This window comes from Prosopis cineraria, unplaced genomic scaffold (genome assembly GCF_029017545.1).
Source record: "Prosopis cineraria cultivar Desert tree isolate PC_DT_omini unplaced genomic scaffold, ASM2901754v1 PC11, whole genome shotgun sequence".
Lineage (NCBI taxonomy): Eukaryota > Viridiplantae > Streptophyta > Magnoliopsida > Fabales > Fabaceae > Prosopis > Prosopis cineraria.
This window is the reverse complement of record NW_026555342.1, coordinates 39935615-39958848: the sequence shown is the minus strand read 5'-3', so window position 1 is coordinate 39958848 and position 23234 is coordinate 39935615.

Below are 23234 nucleotides of genomic sequence, written 5' to 3'. Positions count from 1 at the left end.
GTTTTGAACTATGGTTTGAGCTCAAATAACTTTTCAAAAAGGTTTTTTAAGATCTCAATATTTTAAATTATTTACTTTTAAATCCTTAGGTTGTGATGACTTTTCTTAGGGATATTAATTAATCATAGTTATCATAACGGTGTGTTAGAGTATTGTTCTAGTAATGTCAAGATTGATATTACAATTTTATATTTGGTACTAGAGCCTAGTTACTCATATTTAACTTAACCATCTAAGTATAAAGATTCTACTAATGATAAATTTTTTGATGATAACCTTGGAGAAGGACTCTCAACCACCAAACCACTAGCATTCAAGAGAGAAGGCTATCCCTTTTGGAAGAGTTAGATAATGATATATCTAGAAGCTCTAGATATGAAGATACTAGATATAGTCACCAAAGGGCCTTATGTTCTAATGAAGGTTGGAGATGACAAGCTGATGTAAGAGAAGCAAAAGAAGGGATGGACTAATGAAGACAAGAATCTAGTCAATGTCAATGCTAAACCAAAGCTTAAAATAGCTTGTGCTCTCAACCGTGTAGAGTACTACCGCCTGACTCACTGTACCATGGTGAAAGAGATGTGGGATCTCTCAAACAAGCCCTCAAAGAAATAGATAGAGTCAAAGAAAATAGGAAGAGCAATCTTATTCATGAGAATGAGACATACAAGATAAAAGAAGGAGAAACCATCAAAGATATGGATATGTAGATTAAATTCACTCATATCATGAACCATTTGATGAATATGGATAAAACATACATGTAAGTAGAACAAGTGAGGAATATTCTTAAAATTCTTTCTATGGAATGGTAACCTAAGATTATTGCTATTATTAAAGCACAAGATGTTTTAATGATTTTAGTTGCTACCCTCTTGAGAATCCTAAAGGAGCATAAATTAACTCTTCAACAATACAAGGAAGATATGTATCATACTCCAAAAATTAGACATGATCGGCAATGAATACATGCACTAACACACATCCATTAAGCCTTGATCAAGAAAACTCTAATCTAATATCTTAATTCATGTGGAAAAAGGATTGGAAATCATTGCCACATTTTCATATAAATAAAAAGATTTTCTAAACTTTTTATAGAAAATTTGATAGAACCTCCCAATAAGACCATTATTTAGACACATTTCTTGACTAATTAGGACCATTTTGCATGCCCAATAAGAGTTCATACGCATTCATATCACATTATTAGTATAAATTTGCATAAATATTGAATTGCATACATTAGGGGTATTTTGACTATAAAATACACTTTTCCACCAAAGTAAGGTTAAGCTTGGGAATTATGTCTTTTGATGGATAAAATGATTGGTCAAATTAGTTTTCATTCATTTATATTATGTTAATAGTTATTAGGAAAAAATAATATTTTAAGAGTGTCTCCCTAAAAGTTTTCATTTAACCTTTGATTTTAGTTCAAATGTCTACTTGTCTACACTTATATCTTGTGAGGCTTTTATTTTTATTTTTAGAGCTATCAATTAGAGCTGGCTCTTGAAGGGCTAAGGCCAAAATGGGTTAGCCTTAATAAGCCCAATTATATTTTAAAGCTCTCTTTTATAAGGCCTGGCTATGGCCCTTAGGGCCTCGACCCTATTTTTTTTAATTTAAATTTTAAAAAAATATATTTATAATTCTAAAAAAAGTTATTACACATAAAAGTAAGTTTAGGAAAATAAATTTAAATCAATACACACAATAACAAATATAGAAAGCTTAAATATTTAGGCCTAATATCAAATGGCAACATTAAAATTAGCACTAATAAAAATTAAACTTAACTAATATTATCAGTTGAATTTTAATGAATGAATAAGGGACGGACAAATGAATATTTTTTAGGTATATATTTAATCTTCTATTTTTTAGATTAAAATATGAAAAAAAGAGCTTAAAAGGGCTGACCCTTTTATTTTCGAGCTTAAAAGGGCCTAATTACTATTTTTTTCCTCCAAAATAATAGCCATATTCTAGTTATTTTCAGCTTAAAAGGACCAGCCTGACAAGTTCAACCGTAATTTTTCCCTTAGTCATTTTACTACTTTAGATGAATTAAATATTTCTTATTTTAGTCTAATAAAATAAATGTCACTCTGCGATTATTTGATTTAATTGTGACTTAGGTGAATAAATGTGAGAATTGAAGATATAATTTATAATGTCCGCCTTGACATTATCAAAACAACACTCTAACAACACTAGTGATAATTGAAATTAATTAAAATCCTTATATAAAGTTATCACAATACAAGAGTTAGAAAATAAATAGTTTAAGTATTAAAATTCCAAGAAAGCCCTTTTCAAAAGCATGTTTGAACTCAAATCATAGTTTAAAACAAGTTAAATAAAGAAGTGGAAAATAAAAAAAAATTAAAATACTTAAATACAACAAATGGGCATTCTAGAAATTTTCCAGAAAATGTGTCATCTATTGCGGCATAGGTGTCACTCTCCACATTCCTCTTTGTGTCTTGTATTGTGGTGCACCCTTACTATCATGACAGTTCTATTGGCCTAACAACTCTTCTGGTCAACTTTAAGAGTGCGTCATTTTGCCATTTGACATCTGATTTGAGCAATTTAAATGTCCACACGTAACTCTTTGAGCCTTCTAGCTAGTGGCACCAATCTCATAGCCATATATTCAACTGTTTAAAAGTTAGATACTCGAACCCAAATTGGTCCGTTTTTAATTCAAAACACATACAAAAGTGTCTAAAACTCACAACCTAATGCTAATAACTTTGGAACTACTTTGACCAACTCAAATGAACCACACACCACATGATAGACCAATTATACAACAATCAAAACAATCTAAACACAAATTGGCCACAAAAACCCCAATTTCTCATTGAAATCAAAAGGTTGCTAATAATTCACAATAACATCATTTTGGCCAATTCAGCACATAAACAACACAAAAATATCACTTGCACTAATATCTCGACTTCTTACAATCATTTCATAGATACAATACTCTAGATTGAGATATGCATATTTACACAAATTCTCATGCAAGTGACTACAAAATGACATATGATCCTAAGTTGGCATAATTAACACAACTTTGTTACAATACCAAAAATAGAAGAGGAAGATCTATACAAATAAAGCTCTTCAATTCCTAATAGTCCCTTCCTTCCCTTTGTCCCTACTGGATTCCTCACTTGTAAAATATAACCAGGGGTGAGATAAACATCTCAATAACAGAATAACTCACAATATCAATTAACATGCATAATTGTAAACAAATAAAACTTATACATGTAAAAACATTATTTGGCTTATTCGAACATAAGCATTTCCATATTTATAAGCCATTTCCAAATACTAGGATGATTATTTTACCATCTAAACCTCATATCACCCTAACTAAAACCATAGGCTCTATTGGAATAAGTGTACATACATAATGGCCCAACACGCCTTCAGTTGTAGAATCACCCGACCAAAGGTGTCCTATCCTACTTTCGGACTATGATTTCCCCCTATCACACACAATTCAGCATGTCGTTACTCCAACACTGCATCACTAATGCTAAGGAGCACAAAAATCCAACACATACCACACATAAGTACTAAAAAGATAATAATTAACACTATACTTTTTAGGCACTAAGGAGGTAAATGTGATATGAAATTCACTACTCCTTCCTATAGGTGAACTCTCATCCATATTATGATCATGCTTACTCGTCTCAAAATTAACACATATTTGTATCAAAACTATAAATTACTAATATAAGGAAACTATCATAAGTTCATCATTTTGAAAATCATTTCTCATGCGCATTGAAATCATTTTGTAGTATGTAACACTTTCAAAACACAATTATGTAAGGTCACACAGTTACTCATAAACAGTTAGACACCTAATCAAATAGAGTGAATTAATTGGTTAGCCCAACCTTTTTGTCACAAAAAGGGTTACCATAGTCTAATGTTTGCTCCACACGGTCTATACACGTAACAACAGTCAAGCAATAGTTAATCTACATGATTAAGCACTATTCATCAATTATTATTCTAATTAAACCCTTAATTACTAAATTTTTGACACTCCTTATACCTAAAAATCCCATTTTAACACCATATATATGTCCAACATACTTTATTAATTTTATTTAACACCCAAATATACTAATAACATCACTCCTTTACCCACATTATTCCAAATTCCCAAATTTCACTTAGGGTTTGTTTAAACCCTAACCAACAATTTCAAATCACCATAAAATCCATAAACTAAGGTTTGGAAGCTTCATTTAGCTCACCAAAACATTAACTAAACCAAAAAAGCAAGAATGAAGCCCTACTTTGCCTTAAAACCACTGAGGTTTCACATAAAGGAGAAGGCAAATGGAGCTTACCCAATGATGAATCAAGCTTATATTGCCTTTAAAGTGCTCCCAAAGTCATGGCTTAATAGACTCAGAGCGTCTTTTATCACCTTTCTCTCGTTTCTTTATTTTTTCCTCTTTGAAATCATACTCATTTTCGTGTCTAATTTAATCCTAAAAACTGTCCATACGCCACGACACAAGGTTTCTTGCACTGTGGCACATGGCACAACAAGTGCCATATACTCTTTAACCTCCTACTCATGCTCAGTTGATCCGTACACCATCTTAGCTCCTTTCCAAGGCTATACAAAGGTTTAAAAACCTTATTAGTATCCCACAAGCATTATTAAGTCATAAATCACTGAATTTTTCTAATTTACCCTCTTAAGCACTTGAAATTTTAAAGTTTACAACTCAGGATGTTACATAATTCAAGGCAACCAAAGAAGACTTCAAGAATATTTAGGCATGGCATGTGCAACTTTGAGATGGTACAAATTAGGCTCAGAATGGAGCATTGTATTGGATCAAGTCTAGATTTAAAATTGTCACCAATTTTCCTTCAAAATCATTGTTAGTTTCAGCTAAGTAGGATTCTAATTGAAGAATATAACCACTTTGCAAGTTTCCATCCCTTTTCTCTCATTTTCTCTTAGCCTAATTCGTGCTCCTCACTCTCCATTCACATCACACACTTATTTTCTCACGTTCAAACATTTTATCTCACTTTCTTACTTATTTTTCAATTTTCCTATCTAGTCATATATCTCTCATTTCTCATTCAAATTACAAAAAACCACTTTCATTCTTCTCCTTTATCAAATTTCATTCTAACCCTCTAAATTCTACAAGGATTTAAGCTCTCAAATCATCATTGAAGGAGCTGGAAGGGCATAGCCTAATTGGGTTCATCCTTGAAGCTTTAAAGATGATGATGAGCAGCTAGATTTCTCAAGGGATCCTAGAGAGAAGATGGATAGGAGATAAATCATTTGGCTTCACACGGCTAAGACTATCTATTCTCTTAGTTTTTTTTTCCATTTGAATTGATTATTAATACCTTAGTTTAGGGTTAATCTATCATTAGCTTATAATTATAGTTTGAATTCATCTTGATGTAATAAGAAATACTTGTTTGGTTGACTATATTCTTGTGATATTCTTGGTTTGATTTGGCATCTATAGTTAAAGGCATAGTTTTATGTTTTTCTATTAATGATTGTCTTTCTTTGCCCTTACATAGTCTTATAGGTAAGGTTAAGACACTAGAGATAGCTCAACATAGTCTTGTAGTTTACTCTAGCCATTGATTAGCCATCGCCTTACTTGGATTTGCCAACCTAAACACTTGGTCAACTTGAAAATCAAATTAGGGAGCTAACTTAAGAACATTAATTGATGACTTAGGGAATTGAACTAGCTAAAGTTTTCTAGGATAGTCTTCACAATACACAGCCAAAAAGGAAAATTCATTACTAAAATTATAATCAATGAGATATATAATGATTCTTCCACTATCTAAACTCTAAGGTTCTAATTCATTAAAAGGGAATTCACTTCTTTCACTTAATAATATAGATTGTAGCATTTAGTTTACTAGTTGTTAGATAACCTTTTCAAACACTTGGGTAATTTGTCAACTTGGTAACCGCATAATTGAATTAAACCCCTTGCTAGGGAAATGACCTAGGGTTAACTCTTTGCTATATTAGGGTTGAGTCTAGTAATTATTTTGATAGGTGTATAATTAATCTAGTCACATTTCTTATAAATAGGACCTTTCAAAATCTCTACAATAGCCATATATAGTTTAAATCAATAACGAGGAGCTCCGCTTCTCTACAACAGATAAACTATATAGTTTACAAACTAAAATCTTTGCTATAGTCAACATGAAGTACTTAAAACATAATTTCAAAATATAATACATAATTAAATATTTGCATAAAAAAAAAGATATTCTCAAAAAATCTTCTAATCAATTCAGTAATAAACCCTTCAGAAGTCAGCATGAGGTACAGCATTGGATATGCTATTTAAGATCCAAAAATAACTTTCCAATAAATAACATCACAATAATAATAAAATATACAAAATTAAAATGAATGAACTACAATAACTATACAAATTAAAGAGGAAACAATGCAATATAAATAAATCACTAAACTTTGAGATTAATAATTCTATATAACTTTGAAATCATGAACCTTGAGCTCTATTGTGACAAAGCAATCTTAACACTTAATCTTGAAAAAAAAGATGGATTAAAAAAATAAATAAATAAAAATAATAACATTCACTAATTTAATTAAAACCCAATAGAGTATGAATTTACCAATTAGTTAAAACTCATATTTTTTGTGAATTTATCAAAATAATTAACAAATATAGACACATAGTCCATGAGGATAAATAATTGAATACAGTTTATTTCATAAAAACAAACACGAACATACAATCCATGAGGATAAGTAACTAAACGAGACCTGAGCCATGAAACCAAACATAGATACTAGTCCATGAGGATAATACAAACCAAATGTGGCTCAAAGCCATAAAAACAGATGCGTGTGCTAGACCCACAAATAAAAAATATGATAACAAAGCTTAGAAAGTTAAACTAGCTAGTCATTGACCATGACGTGCCAAGGGCTAACAGGACTATTATTGGTAATTATTGTTCTGTATAAAATCCGTTTTAAATCTATTTTCAAACTTATGAGAAAATAGAAAATAGTCACTATTAAAGTACAACTTTTATTTTCAATATCAAACTCACATGAATTATTTTAAATTTCAATTCAATACTTGCTAGAATAAAATTTCATAATTAATGTGTAAACTTGCATTTGTTGATTAACTAAAATTACCAAAACTAGTGAAAATAATGCCATCAATCATGAAAATATATATATGCATAAACCATAATTTAATTATTCTTCACCATTTTCCATTATTGTGTTTATCAAATAAAATAATTCCTAAAACTTGTAAAAGCATTTTCATCAATCTTAAAAGCATATGTTGTGACTTCAAGAGCTAGAGTAATTTAATTAATAAAGGTTATCAATACTAGATAAGTATGTGTGTGTGTGTGTGTGTATTAATAACTGTGTATTATTTAAAATAATATTTGATAAAAAGAAAATTTGCTGATAAATTGATTGAGACATTATTCACTTTATTTGAAATATTCTGAAAGTTCAAAGTTTACCTCTTATAATTACAAGTGTATTTCTCCTCTTCCAAACACCCTATAAAATATATTTAAGATTATAATAGACTTTCAACAAGTTTAATAGTTTCCTTCCAACATTATCACCACCAATATTTAACCATAATATATTTGAAATTTTATAATCAAGACTTTGCACATAAAAGTTGCTCAATAACCATAGCTAATTACTCCATTAAAATGCAATCTCCTCTGAAGCATTTTGTCAAAACACCACATGTACATCATTTTTGGACTACACAATAAGGCTATTTATCATTTAAATATCTTGCCCCACAATCTCTCAACAACTATATAACTCCAAAGAATTCAGCTAGCTACACATAACTTCATCATCACTTCATAATTAAATTCCTTTACAACATTCAAAGTTAAGTTTAAGGATTAATAATACCCAAACTAGATATGCTTCTCATATAAGAGTTAGTTAAATCTCATAAATATATATTCAAACAAAACTCTTCCTAACAAGTATTTTATCAAACACTTTGCAAGTATCAAGCCTTAAACTAATACCAACTTCCTCTTCAATTCCATCTCAACAATTTTTCTAAAATTCTCCAATATGAATTTTTGAGTAAATCTAGCTTCCCAATCTTCATTCCTTCAACAGAATCAAAATAAGCTCAAATAATATTCAAGTCCACACTACTTCATTTTGCTTGAATAAACTAAAAATTTTATCTTTCCTAAACCCCTCCTTCCATAGTCGAACATACTAGTAACAGAGCAAAGAAAAATCATAATCTTCACCATTAAATCACACACACACACACACACACAACACAATAGAATGAACAAGGAGAACGGAGAGGGTTAGACGCACTTGAAACTTATAAAAAGTTTTACTTGTGACCTAAATTTTAGAAAAATCTAATGGTCGAGATTTGGACACTCAATGCAAAGGTATAGTCTTTTAGTAAAAAGCATTTTCAAAATTGTTCAAATATCATCCTAATAGTCACAAACTTATAAGAGTACTTTGGACATGTCGAATAGGAGTAGGAGTACCTGATAGAGTAATCAAGTGATAGAAAACTCCCATATATCAAAATTTGACCACCCGAGTATTATTTTCCAAAATGCACAAATCACACAAGATTACTAACACCATATACTCATATAAATGTATATGCTAAATATTTTTATTTGGCTTAAAAATCTCTGTGGGGCTCACGGTCCCCACTTTCTCTATCCAAGTTGTATGTTTACTTATAGCATATAGTTCATAATGCAACTACTTCACAATTGCGTGTAGAATTACACATTTTCATATATATGCCAAAATGAACATTTTCTTGTAGTAGAAACTTTGTCTACCGAATAAATCTATCAAAGCCACACACCATAACCAAATTTCTTAGTCACAAGTCTACAAGCAGACAAAAATTCATACACAAGCATACAATCCACACATATTCACACACACACACACACACACACACACATATATATATATATATATAATCACATCCTACTGACACCTTAATTCTAAATACATTATAATGCACCTGCTCAAAAGAAAGGGTTGCAATTCTTTACAATTCACAAGCAAAGCCCTAGCTCAGCTCTTTTCCCCATTCACCATTAGATCCTTCACTTAAACTTGTAAATATTGCAAAGAAAGGGGTGAGACAACTACAGTCTTATAATACAAAAATCTATATTTATTATTACAAAGTAAATCATAGTCAAATAAATGAATAATAGATTCAACATAATATATAATTTAGCCATTTCAAATGCATGAATGCATGACATAGGCTGATATAGCCTTTCTGATCAACAAAATGCCCCCTGGCATTTTTAGCTTGCAGGTAAACCTTATAACCACTTATACTTCCATAGACACAAAACATAATCTAAGGCATAATCTAATCCATCGAACCATTTGTGCCCCTTTAACGTGAATCCTAAGTAGTAAAAGCTAACTCCTTCTCAGAGACAACCCAACTTACTCTTCATGTGAGGGTTACCTTAGTTTAGACAGTTAACCTTACATTTCACATGTCGGATTTTCTCACCCACTGAGAGATGTCAAACACTCAATTCATTAATCTTTTTAGTGAATTGAGCCCACAAATAAGTAAGACAACAATAAATAATGATGGTAAATCAAAGAATATTACAAGTTCACAGCTCTCTATTGGTGAACTCTCACCAAGATCATGCCTCCTACCCTTTTCTACTTTCCCTGAGTGTTGACAACTTCAACACTCTAGGATAGTATAATATAAATGATTCCTCCCTTAAGTGATTTCTTAGCCTATCTAAGACCCCGAACCTAGTTATACTTCCTCAAGTGCAACTTTTTGTCTCTATTATCACAATATATGCTAACAATCTCGTTTTCCTAAAGGATATCATTGTTAAACAATTAGGAAACATAAATGCACTATTATTAAAGTAATACCTCATAAACCCTTATAAAATATATTTAATTGTATTTAATCATTTAAAATATGTAATGCATGATAGCTAGTATTATTTATTCAAAAATAGCTAAACAAAACAATAAAAAATATAAATTTTCTTATTACCTCAACCCTTATGTACCAAAAAGGTTTCTTGTCATACAAAAAAAAAGATTTGGCTTGTTTCTTAACTTTTTAATAAGTTTCATCAATAATCCCTACAACATGTAAGTGATCCACATCACTTATCATGGCAAATAACATAAAAAAAGGCTATAAACCTCACTACACAACTTGGATTAAAAGATCATAGCCCAACCCAATGGGCCAAATATTAAACTAATCACTTGCATAGTACCATTTAACTTTCAAAACCATTTACTAGCCACCATTAGGTCAATTTCTAAACTACAAAACTTTTAATCAACTAAAAACCTTCATTTAACATTATCAACTTTCATAATTAGCCATTATAATGAAAATCAAAGATTAATTGAAATCTTATTGAATTCAAATAGCATCATTATAACTAAATAAATAGGCTCAAATTATTGAAGAGCAAAACCCAATCCTCTAAGGTCTATATTTTCGTCCATCACACCCTCCTTCGTCTAATTACTCACTCAAAGTAATAAAGTACCATATAGAAACACAAAACAACCTTCTTAGGATCCAAAAAACTATAGTTTACAAGAACAAAGCCATTAGAACTAAATTCTAGAAATTTTCTCTTCCAAAAATTTAAAAAAACTAAGAGAGAAGAAAAAGAATTGAAATAGGAAGCTTACCTAACTTATACTTGAGCTCACAATCGTTGCAAAGTCTCTTGAATTTGAGCCTTAGCTCCCTCTCTTTCTCCTCTCTCTTCTCTATTGGCTCATGCTCTTCCTTTCTTGTTCTCTCGTGTTCTTTGCTTCTTTGTTTTTTAATTTCATTTCCTTTCCCGTTTTATTTTCAGTTTTTGAGTTCTTTTACCCTTTTTCAAAAAAATGAACTAAACAAACTAGGAAAAATTACAAGAAATGGCCAAAATCTTTTAGTTATAATACAAAAGAGCAAGACAACTTTAGTAATTTTTTTCATAATTAAAAATAAAGTAAAACCAAACTTTTACTTATTAGGATTTAAACTCTGTACCTTTATTAAATTACTCTTAATTTTAATTTAATTATATATTTTTTATTTTTTATTATGTATTTTTTAATTAAATCTAGGTCTTGAAAATCTCAAGATGTTACACATGTCAGTGAGGGTTGAAGACCATGAAGGAAGGTGAAGAAGACGGAGGGAAAGGAATGTCGGAGCTCTCTCTCTCTCTCCCTCTCCTCCTCCCCTTCTCTCATCTGGATGGCTTCTGGAGAATTCGGCCAATAGAGAAGGAGGAGGAAAGAAATCGTGCATTCTGATTTCTGCCTCATATTATTATTTTTAATGGGGGCAAAACAGTAATTTTGTGAGGATGAGGCAGAGACAATATTACTTATTTAGGCACCACCAGGATTCGAACACAGGACCTGATAAGCAAGGACCAAGAGTAATTTCACTAAACCACCAACACATCTAAAAATACAATAAATTTATCTTATTATTCATTTTAAATTCATAATTATATTATGGGTTATCACAATATAAACAAGAAGAAGGGGATTGCTCTAAAAGCTGTAGAAGAAGAAGAATCTGAAGCTAAATCAAATGAAGATGAGGAATTTGCAATGATAGTCAAACACTTCAAAAAATTTTACATCGGCAAGAGGAATTTCAAGAAAGGGTCCTTTAGAAACAAGAGATATTAGAGAGAACTTCTCACCTGTTACGGGTGCAAAAAAGTTGGGACACATCAAATGGAATAGTCTTCAATGACAAAAGAAGTAAGAGAAAAAGAAGAAGAAAGAGAAGCTCTAAAAGAAAGTGTTCGCAACTCAGGAAAATAACTTCTCAGATTAACGGAAAGAAGATAGCTCCTCAGTTGAAGTGGTTTATTGCTCTACTTAACCTGCTTTTGCTGGTCAACATGTTGGAACTCACGTCGCTGTCACAACCTTATGCATTGTGGAAATAAAAATAACGTTCATCTTTTTGGTTATTGGTACACCATCCGCATTTTGTCGGGGATCACAATTTGTATCACTATATTAAAAATTACAGGTTCTATTGTAAATCATGACACCATTTTAATTCAATATTTTTGGAAAAAATTGATTTAATACAGTGTTTATATTTTTATTTATTTTTTTGTGAAATTTCTATATGTCTAAGAATGATTTACAAGACATAACCTAATATATAAATTTTAAGTAATAAAATTTTATAATGAATTTAAAAGTTATATAATTTTTAATAAAAATATAAAAATGCATATTTTATTTTTGAAAAATTCAAGGATTTTAACCTTAATGAATTATCAAATTTAGGGGATCAAACTATGAGAGATCAGTTCAAACAAAATAAATTATAAGGACCTATTAAAATTGAAAAAAATTATCAAGGCTTGCAAATTAATTTTTCTTTCATGCTATACTACTTTAAATCCTAGATATAAAATTTAATTAACTATCTTATATAGATTAAAAAATAAATAAACAAATAATTATTTATAAAATAATGTGTATGAGTTTTTCTAAAATATTTTTGCTTTTAATCATTTGAATTAAAAACTATCTGCACACATAATATATATAGATATATATAATTCATAAAAGTTGTTTAAAAACTAAAACAAAATAAAATAAAATAAGAGAAACAATTAAGACTAGGATCTCCTATTGCCTAAACGATCTCTTCATTTTAATTAGCCATCGGATATCATCACATGGATTTGGCTAAACAATACTACAACATTTTTTTTTTTATGTTGACAATAATTTTCTTTACAACAGTCTTAAAATGTTGCTTACTGTAGGTTTTTTATTCTTATTCTAAGTAATGAATATTTAACAACATTTGAAAATTGTCTTTTAAAATAGAATAGTAACAATTTTCAAGTGTTAACATTAAATTTTTTAACAGGGAACATGAAAATACTCAATAAAGTTAAGAAAAGGGAAGAATCACATAAAGCTCCTATATATGAATTTTAATTTCTAAAGAATCTTATAAAATGCACAAATAAGTCTAAAATCTCATGAATTTTAATTATAATTAATTTTTGGTGTGCCTTTATTAAAATTCCGTCTTTAAAAATTAAAAATTATCTCCCCATGGCCACTAGCATCGGAGCTCTGGCAACACCTTTGGTGACTAATAGAGGAGCTCCTGTCTTCAGTGTCTAGTGTTGATGATCATAAGAAAATAAATTTTTAAATTTTTTTAAAGAATGTTTTGGTAAATGTACAACAAAAGTTGATTTACATTTAAAATCCATAAAATGATTTACACTTAAAATCCATAAAACTTTAAGATTATTTATGCATTTCATAGGATTCTTTGTAATTAAAATCCATATATATGGCCTCTGTGTGACTTTCCGCTAAGAAAATTGTTGCATAAAAGCATAACCAATACTTTTTCAATCTGAGTGTGATATTGCAAAGGCAAACGTGTAGGCTTTCATCACCACAGAGGAAATATCTTAAATTATTGCTCTCTCGCGGCGGTGTCACCGTCATCGCGTCCGATTTTTCAGTTTAGCATGTGATTAACACCATGACTTGATCAGCAATTTAGATCATTGAGATTAAAAATTTGAACGGTCCAAATTTATTTATTTTATTTTATATTTATTAAAATAAAAATTATAAGTTTTAATAAATCTTTTATATTATCCATTGGCATGGTTTAAATTTAATTTGAATGGTCCAATTTGTTTTATTATTTTTATTAATTGATTTTCTATATGTACTAGATATATTTTATATTTAAATTTTTAAATTGAAAATTTTTCTTTTTTTTGAGACAATTTGAAGATTATTTCAGATTGATGATAAGATAAACTTACTAAAATTTTATAATTTTTTATAATAAATATAAAATAAAAATCTAAAAATAAAATATCTAGACTTTCTAGGTGCTCCGAATGCAACCGCCACCACCATCATCATCATCGACGTCTTCTTCCTCCAACTCTATTTCATTTTTCGGTGTCTTCTCAAGCCGTACTATATGTGTACACACACAATCACACTCATCAATCGCAATCCAATTAAGATTAATTCACAACCTAGAACTCAGGAAGCAGATAAAATAGTCTCACACAGCTGAAGTAAGATAAGATATATATATATATATATAGAGAGAGAGAGAGAGAGAGAGAGCCAAGAAAGAGGGAATCAAGAGTTGAAGATATTGTGATTGTGGGAGGTGGGATTGCTGGCCTTGCTACCTCCTTGGGACTTCACAGGTACCTTCTCTAATCTCTTTTGCGTTTTAATAAAATTGGCTTTTTTTGGGCCAAAAAAAAAAGATAGATAGAACTTTTTTTCTTTTCTTTTTGGGTGAAAAGATATAATTTTTTTCTTGTTATACTCTTATTTATAGAAATGGACCAAGTTAGTTCATTTATTATCTCTTTTCTTTTATAAATTCATAATTGAACAGTTACAAAGGTAAATATTAGTTGTATCTTATCAACAGGAACAAAAATATAGTCTAAAAATTCTCTTATAAAATAGCAATGTAGCTTGTACTTATTATATATGTTGTTTTTTTTAACAATTATAGATTCATTGTATGATAAATTTATTTAAATTAAAAATTTAAAAGCTAGATAAAAAAAATTAAACATACTTTTTTTTATTTGCTTGATGTGATGTGCTTTCTCGGTTTTTTCTGGACAATGGGGCATTTATACTGAGAATAACGTGAAGGACAAGTTGAAATGAGTTGAGTGATCTGCATACAGTTGTCAGATTCCAATCCCACAATCGAATTGAGTTGAAGTACATGGCATCGGGTGGAGCAGACGCTGGATTAAGAGTTCTGTATAACTTCAAAATCATAAACCTTGAGTTGATCTACTGTGACAAAGCAATCTTAACACTTAATCTTGAAAAAAATTGGATTAAATAAATAAATAAATAAAAATAATAACATTTACTCCCTCCGTTAAAAAATACAAAGCATTTTTAACTGAATCTTAATCTAATAAAATAGTTACTTATCTTCAAACTCAACTTATCTTTCCATATTTATTTTTATTTAATAAGATGTTTCACCCTAAAATAAATATAAAATGATTTATTCTATAGAGGCACTTTTGAAAAGAGACAATTATTACATCTTGAAAGATTAAAAATATCTTATATTTTTAAACATACAATCCCTTAAAAAATACTTACATTTTTTAACGGAGAGAGCACTAATTTAATAAAAACCCAACTGAATATTAATTTACCAATCGCTTAAAAGCTCATATTTTTTAAGACTTACAGAACAATTAACAAATGTGGATACATAGTTCATAAAGGTAAATGATTGAACACAACTTACACCATGAAGACAAATTTTGACACACAATCCATAAGGGTAAATTATCAAACACAACATGAAACAAGAAAACAAACGTGAACACGTAGACTGTGAGAGTAATACTAACCAAATGTAGCTCGAAGCAATGAAAACAAACACAAGTGTTAAACCCACAAATAATAAACGTAAAAACAGAGCTCATGAAAGTCAAACTAACTAGTCATTAGCCATGGCATGCAAAAAACTAACGAAATTGCTATTACCAATCAGTGTTCTATATAAAATCTCTTGTAAATCTATTTTCAAACATGCGAGAAAATAGTCATTATTAAAATAAAAATTTCATTTTTCAAAGTCAAGCTTGTATGAATCATTTTAAACTTCAAGTCAATACTTGCTAGAATAAAATTTCATGATTAATGTCTAAACTTACATTTATTAATTAACTTAAATTACCAAAACTAGTGAAAATAATGCCATCAATCTTGAAAATATAACTCACAAGGGAAATACATGCATAAAACATAATTTATTTATTCTCCACCACTTTCCATGATTGTGCTTATCAAATAAAAAAAATTACTAGAACTTGTAAAAGAATTTTCATTAATCTCAAAAGTATATATTTTAACTTCAAGAGCTAGAGTAATTTAATTAATAAAGGTAGTCAATACTAGAAAAATGTATATTAATAACTGTGAAATGTTGAAAATAATATTTGATAAAAAAATTTGCTAATAAATTAATTGAAATATTATCCACTTTACTTGAAGTGTTTACAAAATTCAAAGCTCTCCTTTATAACTTCAATAATATTTCTCTTCTTTTAAACACCTTATAAAATATATTAAGAATTTAATAGACTTTCAATAAGTTTAAGAGTTTCCTTCCAACATTATCGCCACCAATATTTAACCATAATATATTGAAATTTTAGAACCAAGACTTTGCACATAAAAGTTGCTCAATAACCATAGCTAATTACTCCATTAAAATGCAATTTCCTCTTAAGCTTTTTGTCAAAACACCAAATGTACATCATTTTTGGACCACATAATAAGGCTATTTAACATTTAAATATCTTGGCCAACAATCTCTCAACAACTGTATAACTCTAAAGAATTCAACTAGTTACACAACTTCATCATCATTTCATAATTAAATTCCTTTACAAAATTCAAGTTAAGTTTAAGGATCAATAATACCCAAACTAGATATGCTTCTCATATAAGAGTTAGTTAAATCTCATAAAATACATACTCAAACAAAACTCTTCCTAACAAGCATTTTATCAAATACTTTGCAAGTATCAAGCCTTAAACTAATACCAACTTCCTCTTCAATTCCATCTTGACAATTTTTCTAAAATTCTCCAATATCAATTTTTGAATAAATTTAGCTACCCAATTATCATTCCTTCAACAAAATCAAAAGAAGCTCAAATAAAATTCAAGTCTACACTACTTCATTTGCTCAAATAAACTAGAAAGTTTATCTTGCCTAAACCCCTCCTTCCCTTTTCGAACATACTAGTAACAAAGCAAGGAAAAATCACAATCTTCACCATTATATCACACACACACAAACAGAACGTACAAGGAGAAGGGAGAGGGTTAGACGCACTTGAAGTAGGGGAAGACAATGAATGAGAGACTCGATGGCAGCATCCCCAGCAGCATGGACATCCTCCCTATCGCAAAAGCAAGCAAATGGCAAAAATGGAGAAGGGAAGGTTTCAGCTTCTTTCTCACTCTACCACTCGTAAAAGCTTGAGGAAGAAGAATGGGAAAGGAGGAGATTTGATGGTGATGCAAGCAAGGGAGGAGAAGAAATCGTGACTTGGACCTCTTGCAATGGTAAACGGAGCTCTCTCTCTCTCTCTCTCTCTATCTCACGCGCACACACATCAACAAGGGTTGGAGACCATAGAGGAAGGTAGAGAAGACAGAGGGGAAGGAAGGTTGGAGAACTCTCTCTCTCTCTCTCTCAATGTTTTCTAGAGAAATCAAGAAATGGAAAAAGATGGAGGAAAGAAATCATGCATTCTGATTTCTGCCTTATATCATTATTTTTTTCAAATAGTCGAAAATGGTAATTTCTTGCGTATGAGGCAAAAATAATAATACTCATTTAGGCACCGCCAGGATTATTCGAACACAAGACCTAATAAGCAAGAACCAAGATAAATTTCACTAAACTACCAACACATCTTGTTATTTTTTTCTCAACAAATAATAAAAATGCAATAAATTTATCTTATTATTTATTCTAAATTCATAAGTATATTCTAGTTATTGCAATATAAACAAGGACAAGAAAAAGGGGATTGCTCTAAAAGCTGTTAAAGAAGAAGAATTTGAAGCTGAATCAAATGAAGATGAAGAATTTACAATGATAGTTAAACGCTTTAGAAAATTCTACAAACACAAGAGGAATTTTGAGAAAAGGTCCTTTAGAAACAAGAAATATTAGAGAGAGCCTCTCACCTACTACGAGTGCAAAAAAGTTGGGGCACATTACATGGGATTATCTTTAATGGCAAAAGAAGCAAGAGGAAGAGAAGAAGAAAGAAAGGCTCTAAAAGAAGGTGTCTGCAGCACAGAGAGGTAGCTCTTCAGATGAAGAGAAAGAAGATAGCTCCTCAGATGAAGTGGTATGTTAGTTTACTTAACCTACTTTTGCTAACCAACATGTTGGAACTCACCTTGCTATCACAACCTTATGCATTGTGCAAATAAAAACAACGTTTATCTTTTTGTTATTAGCATGCCATCCATACATTGTCGGGGATGACAATTCACATCACTATATAAAAAACTACATGTTTTGTTGTAAATCATTACTCCATTTTAATTTAATATTTTTGAAAAAATTGATTTAATACAATGTTAATATATTTTATTTTATTTTTATGAAATTTATATATGTATAAGAATGATTTAGAAGACATAACCTGATTATATAAATTTTGAGTCATAAAATTATATTATTAATTTAAATGTATATAATTTTTAATAAAAATATAAAAATGCATAATTTTATTTAAAAAAATTTAAGGATTTTAACCTTAATGAATAAAAAAAATTTAGGGGATTAAACTACAAGAGATCAATTCAAACAAAATAAATTACAATGACCTATTAAAATTGAAGAAAATTATCAAGATTTGAAAATTAATTTTTCTTTACAGCTATACTACTTTAAATCCTAGACATTAAAAGTTAATTACCTAGTTTATATAGATTAAAAATTATATAAATTAATTTTTTATAAAATAATGTGTATGAGTTTTTCTAAAATATTTTTCCTTGTAATCATTTGAATTAAAAACTAGGGAGAATTACAATGAGGTCCCACCCTCAAACTTAAATACTGTTAGGTCCCTGAATAAGCCAAATTAGTATGAAGTCCCATGGTCCTTAGGGGTAAATAATTTTAAAACTAAAAAGATCCATTTGCCATTGGCTAATTTAAAGGGGAAAAATAAAGGAAAGAGGAAGCAGAAACCCCATTTTTGCACATGATAGGGGCCCTTATTTTGAATTCTGAGGCATGATTGAAACTTCCCACTTTGCCTAAAATCAGTTACCGAAGTCCTTCTGATCAGGAAGTATCATCTTCTCCTCCATTTTCATCTTTCGTTCACACCTTGGCTGAAATCGAAACCTTATGCCATTATTCCTGTGCACATTTTGCCATTCACGGTCCTCATTTCTTCTTCAATTGTGAATGCTGGTGTTGATTGCGTGGATGAATCAGGTTTTCCTCTCCCGCTTTGTGATTTATGTGTCGTAGAAGAGTGTAGGGTGTGGTTCATCACTGCTGGAAGTTTGATTCACGAGTTCTCTTCTGTCCTATTCCATCAGCTTCTTTGTTTTCCTTCCCTTGTTTGTGAATGCTGATTAAGGTGAGAAGTATAAGCATTGAACTTTTCTTCTTGTTGATCTTGTATGCGTGGGTGTATGATTTAATTATCTATATTGTAAATTTTACCTCTTGTGCTCCTGTACGTGTTTGATTGGGATTTTGAGCTATGAAAATGTTGAAGTACTATGGAAATGTTGAAGTGTGAATGGTTACAAGTTTTGTTTCCAATTGCACCTTTGGTTAAAAAAGATAAACTTGAAACTCTGAAAGTAGGACAGTACTTATGAAAAATGTTAGAAGTCTGCCTGATGAAATAGCTGAAGTAAACGCTATTGAACAATTTGAAAAACCCAACATGGATTCTCTTGTTGTGGCTTGCAGTGACTTGTATGAGATATTCTTTTGAGCACTTAATTTTGTTGAAAGTTTGATATTTTCATTATTTTCTAATGACAAGTAGGGTTAGGACATTAACAAGTTCACTTAGGAAATTGATAACTAGTGTACAGGGCATTAACAAGTGAGTGGTTATTGGGCGATGACAAGTAAGGTTAGGACATTAACAAGTTTAGTTAGAAAATTGATAAGTAGTACACCGAGCATTGACAAGTATGTGGTTATTTGCTGATAACAAGTAGGTTTAAGACATTAAGAAGTTCACTCAAGAAATTGAAAACTTACACATGCTAACCTGAAGCATGGAGTGGGGACACTGGTTTGGACTCATGAATGGCAACATGATAAATGTCAAAGCTTATAAAACATCACACAAACACATTATACACTAGTTGAACCATTGTAACCATAGTCACAAAACTAAATCATGAAATTGTTCATTCTCCATCAAGTAGCCTTGTTCAAGTTTAAAATGCTAAAAAAACCAAAAAGGAGAAAGAAGCACGTGGATGAATTTACTTCGCTTCTTGCTGCAGAGCAATTATTTTCTTCCAATCGTCTTCCAAAAACTTTTTGTGCAGAAGAGGCAATAGGATATTGTAAGAAATGAAAGTTTGAAAGTATAATCCATATTACCTTAATAGTCATGTAGCTATATATCTTAATTGTGCTTAGCATCCTTGCAAATGATTTTACATTATTAAAAGATTTTATCATCTGATAAGAAAACAAGAATCCATATCTTAAAGCTAATGCAGAGCCCTTTAAAATTACCTGTGTAATTAAGGGCACTGTAGTTCTCCAGTAAAACCATCTCTCCATGAAAATATACTATTTCCCTCCCTACTGTCACCAGTTCTTCATTAGAATCCTTAGCCCTGGAAACTCTATCTTGTAACTCTTGCATTATTTACAAGCATAAAGCATAGGTCAAATGGTCACTGAACCTTAGAAATTTTTTACTCACCCTATATACAAAATGACATATGACTTTTACATAGACAAACCTAGGGAATCAACAAGTAGCATTCAGAAAAGACTCATCCATATTACTTGATGCACGTCTGCAGTAGGGTGAAGACAATAACAACTTGACTCAGGAAATTAACAAGTAGTGTACAAGACATTGACAACTAAATGGTTATTTGTTGATGACAAGTAAGGTTAAGATATTAACAACTTGTCTTAAGAAATTGACAAGCATATATAGTTGTACATGTAAGTGGTTAATGTATGTTATACATGTTGTGATTTTATTTTTCACTAATATTAAACTATGTGAATTTTCAATTGATTGTAGATGAAAGGAGAAAGGAAAGCTAATATTTCTGGTTATGTAAAGTTCGTTGAAGAATTCTACAAGAAGAACGAGGGGAAATATAAATCAATTGGCGAAGGATAGGGAGATTTGACAAAAGCATGGGACAAGTTGTCACCAGCAAAGAAGGAGGAATACTCAAAGAAAGCAAAGGAAGAGAGAGGAGAGACAGCTACAAAATATATTATACCCTTTCACACTCATTGCTCTCCCAGTCAGTTTTCAGAGGTTGCAAAATATGTTAGGAGAAAGGTGTGAGAAGATTGGCTTTGACAAACTGCTGAGCATAGGATGCAAGAAAATATACAGAGATATCTATGGAAAGTTGATACGGGCACTTGACCCTCCAACCCAAGAAATATACATTAGAGGAAAAGTAAGAAAAATAAATGCAAAGGATGTACAAAATTTGCTAGGTATAAAGAGTGAAGAAGGCAAGGAGATAACTAGAGAAGTAGATATCAATGACAAATCATTCAAGAAATTGAAGGAAACTTACTTCAAAATGCCCTACAAGAATATTTTGAAAATGATAACATCTAGAAAAGAGGATGCGCAGTTTAAGTTATTGTTTCTAATATATACTTTGGGAACTTTGCTGTGTCCAACAACAAGTGTAGGGGTTAGTGACCATGTTTTGAAGGTTGTACAAGAAACACGTAAAGGAATTAGTAAATACAATTAGGCAACGTATGTATTGACTAAACTATGCAATGAAGTAGACATGTGGAAGCAATAACTCAATAAAGGGAAGACAGTTGAAGGAAGAATGTTGGAGGATGTATCTATTTTCGCATGGTAAGTATGTGGTTGTAATTTACAACTTGATAGTATATGGATCATTATATCTTCAAAGTAATGTGTAAAAGTTTATGTAGGTTTATTGCTTCCAGTATTTTCCTCTTGGCCAAGAAGAAGCACTTAAGTTTGATGATACCCTCACATATTGGGATGAGGAGAAGGTTGTCGAAAGGTTAAAGGTAGAGAAGAAGAGCATCTGGGGCATATTGCATGATCCCATGAGTATAGATGGCAGTTCTTCCACCAAGTTTTATCCAACATGTGCTTTTAGTTACCCAGTATGTATAACAAGGCATCTTGTATTCATTTACCAATTTTTCCATACTGACACATCATTTGTTTTGTAGGAAATAAGGAAGATGTATGCAAGAGTAGTGTCTACACTTGGTGAGGAGATGATGAACCTACAAATGAAGCTTTTACGAGATTCAAAAACTATTGACAAGACAGAAGGAGAGGGTGATGAAATAGAAGAAGAAGCACATAAGGATTTTAAAGAGGAGGACGAAGAAGAGGAAGAGGAAACTGATGAGGATAATTCGAAAGAGGCTGGTGAGGATGAAGAAGGTGAAGGAAAGGATAAAGAAGTTGATAAGGATGAAGAAGGTGAAGGAAAGGACGAAGAGGCTGATAAGAAAAGATCCAAAGAAGGTAAAGAAGGAGATGAGCAAGGAGTTGAGGAGAATGTTGAACAGGGTGAAGAGAAAGATGAGGAAAAATCTGAACGGGATGGGGATGAAGGAGAAGAAAAAGAAGTAAAAGAAAAAAGAGAGGAAACAACTTGTGTACATGAGAGCATGGATGAAGGAGGGGAAGAAGTGAAGGGGGAAGTGGGAGAGTTAAGTACACATAAAGATGAAGTAAAAGAAAAAGAAGCTGTAGAAGGGATTAGATAGCTGCAGATTATAGAAGTAAGAGAACATAGGAGATCACAAAGGTTCAAAAGACCTGCCGTGAAGTCTCCTTAGATCAGACCTAGTCAAAGGAGGAAACTAGCTGAGAAGGAGCGTTTATTTCAGATGTGCACAACATCGTGTGATGAAGACGAGGGAGGGAGGTAAGTCATCACACTTGATTAAAAAACACACCACCTAAACTTTGTTGTTAATCAAATGGTTTTTCTTTTCTTCAACAAGACCTTTGTGTAAATGTATAGATATTTCCTAACTCGTACCGAGCTTCAATGTCTTGGTGAAACTAGATAGATCAGCGATAAGGTATGAAATCTGTAGTCAATGAAAAATTTTTGCTACTGTACGAATATTAACTTACTGCTCTTGTGATTCTATTTTGCCAATTTTAGTTTATGACAATGGTTGCCAAGACATTGGTTGGAGATCAAAAAGAGAATGAAGGCAAAGTTAGGAGGCACATTTTTAGTTCAAAGTTCATGGAAAAAATGGTAAACAACCCTTAGTCTTGGACTGTTG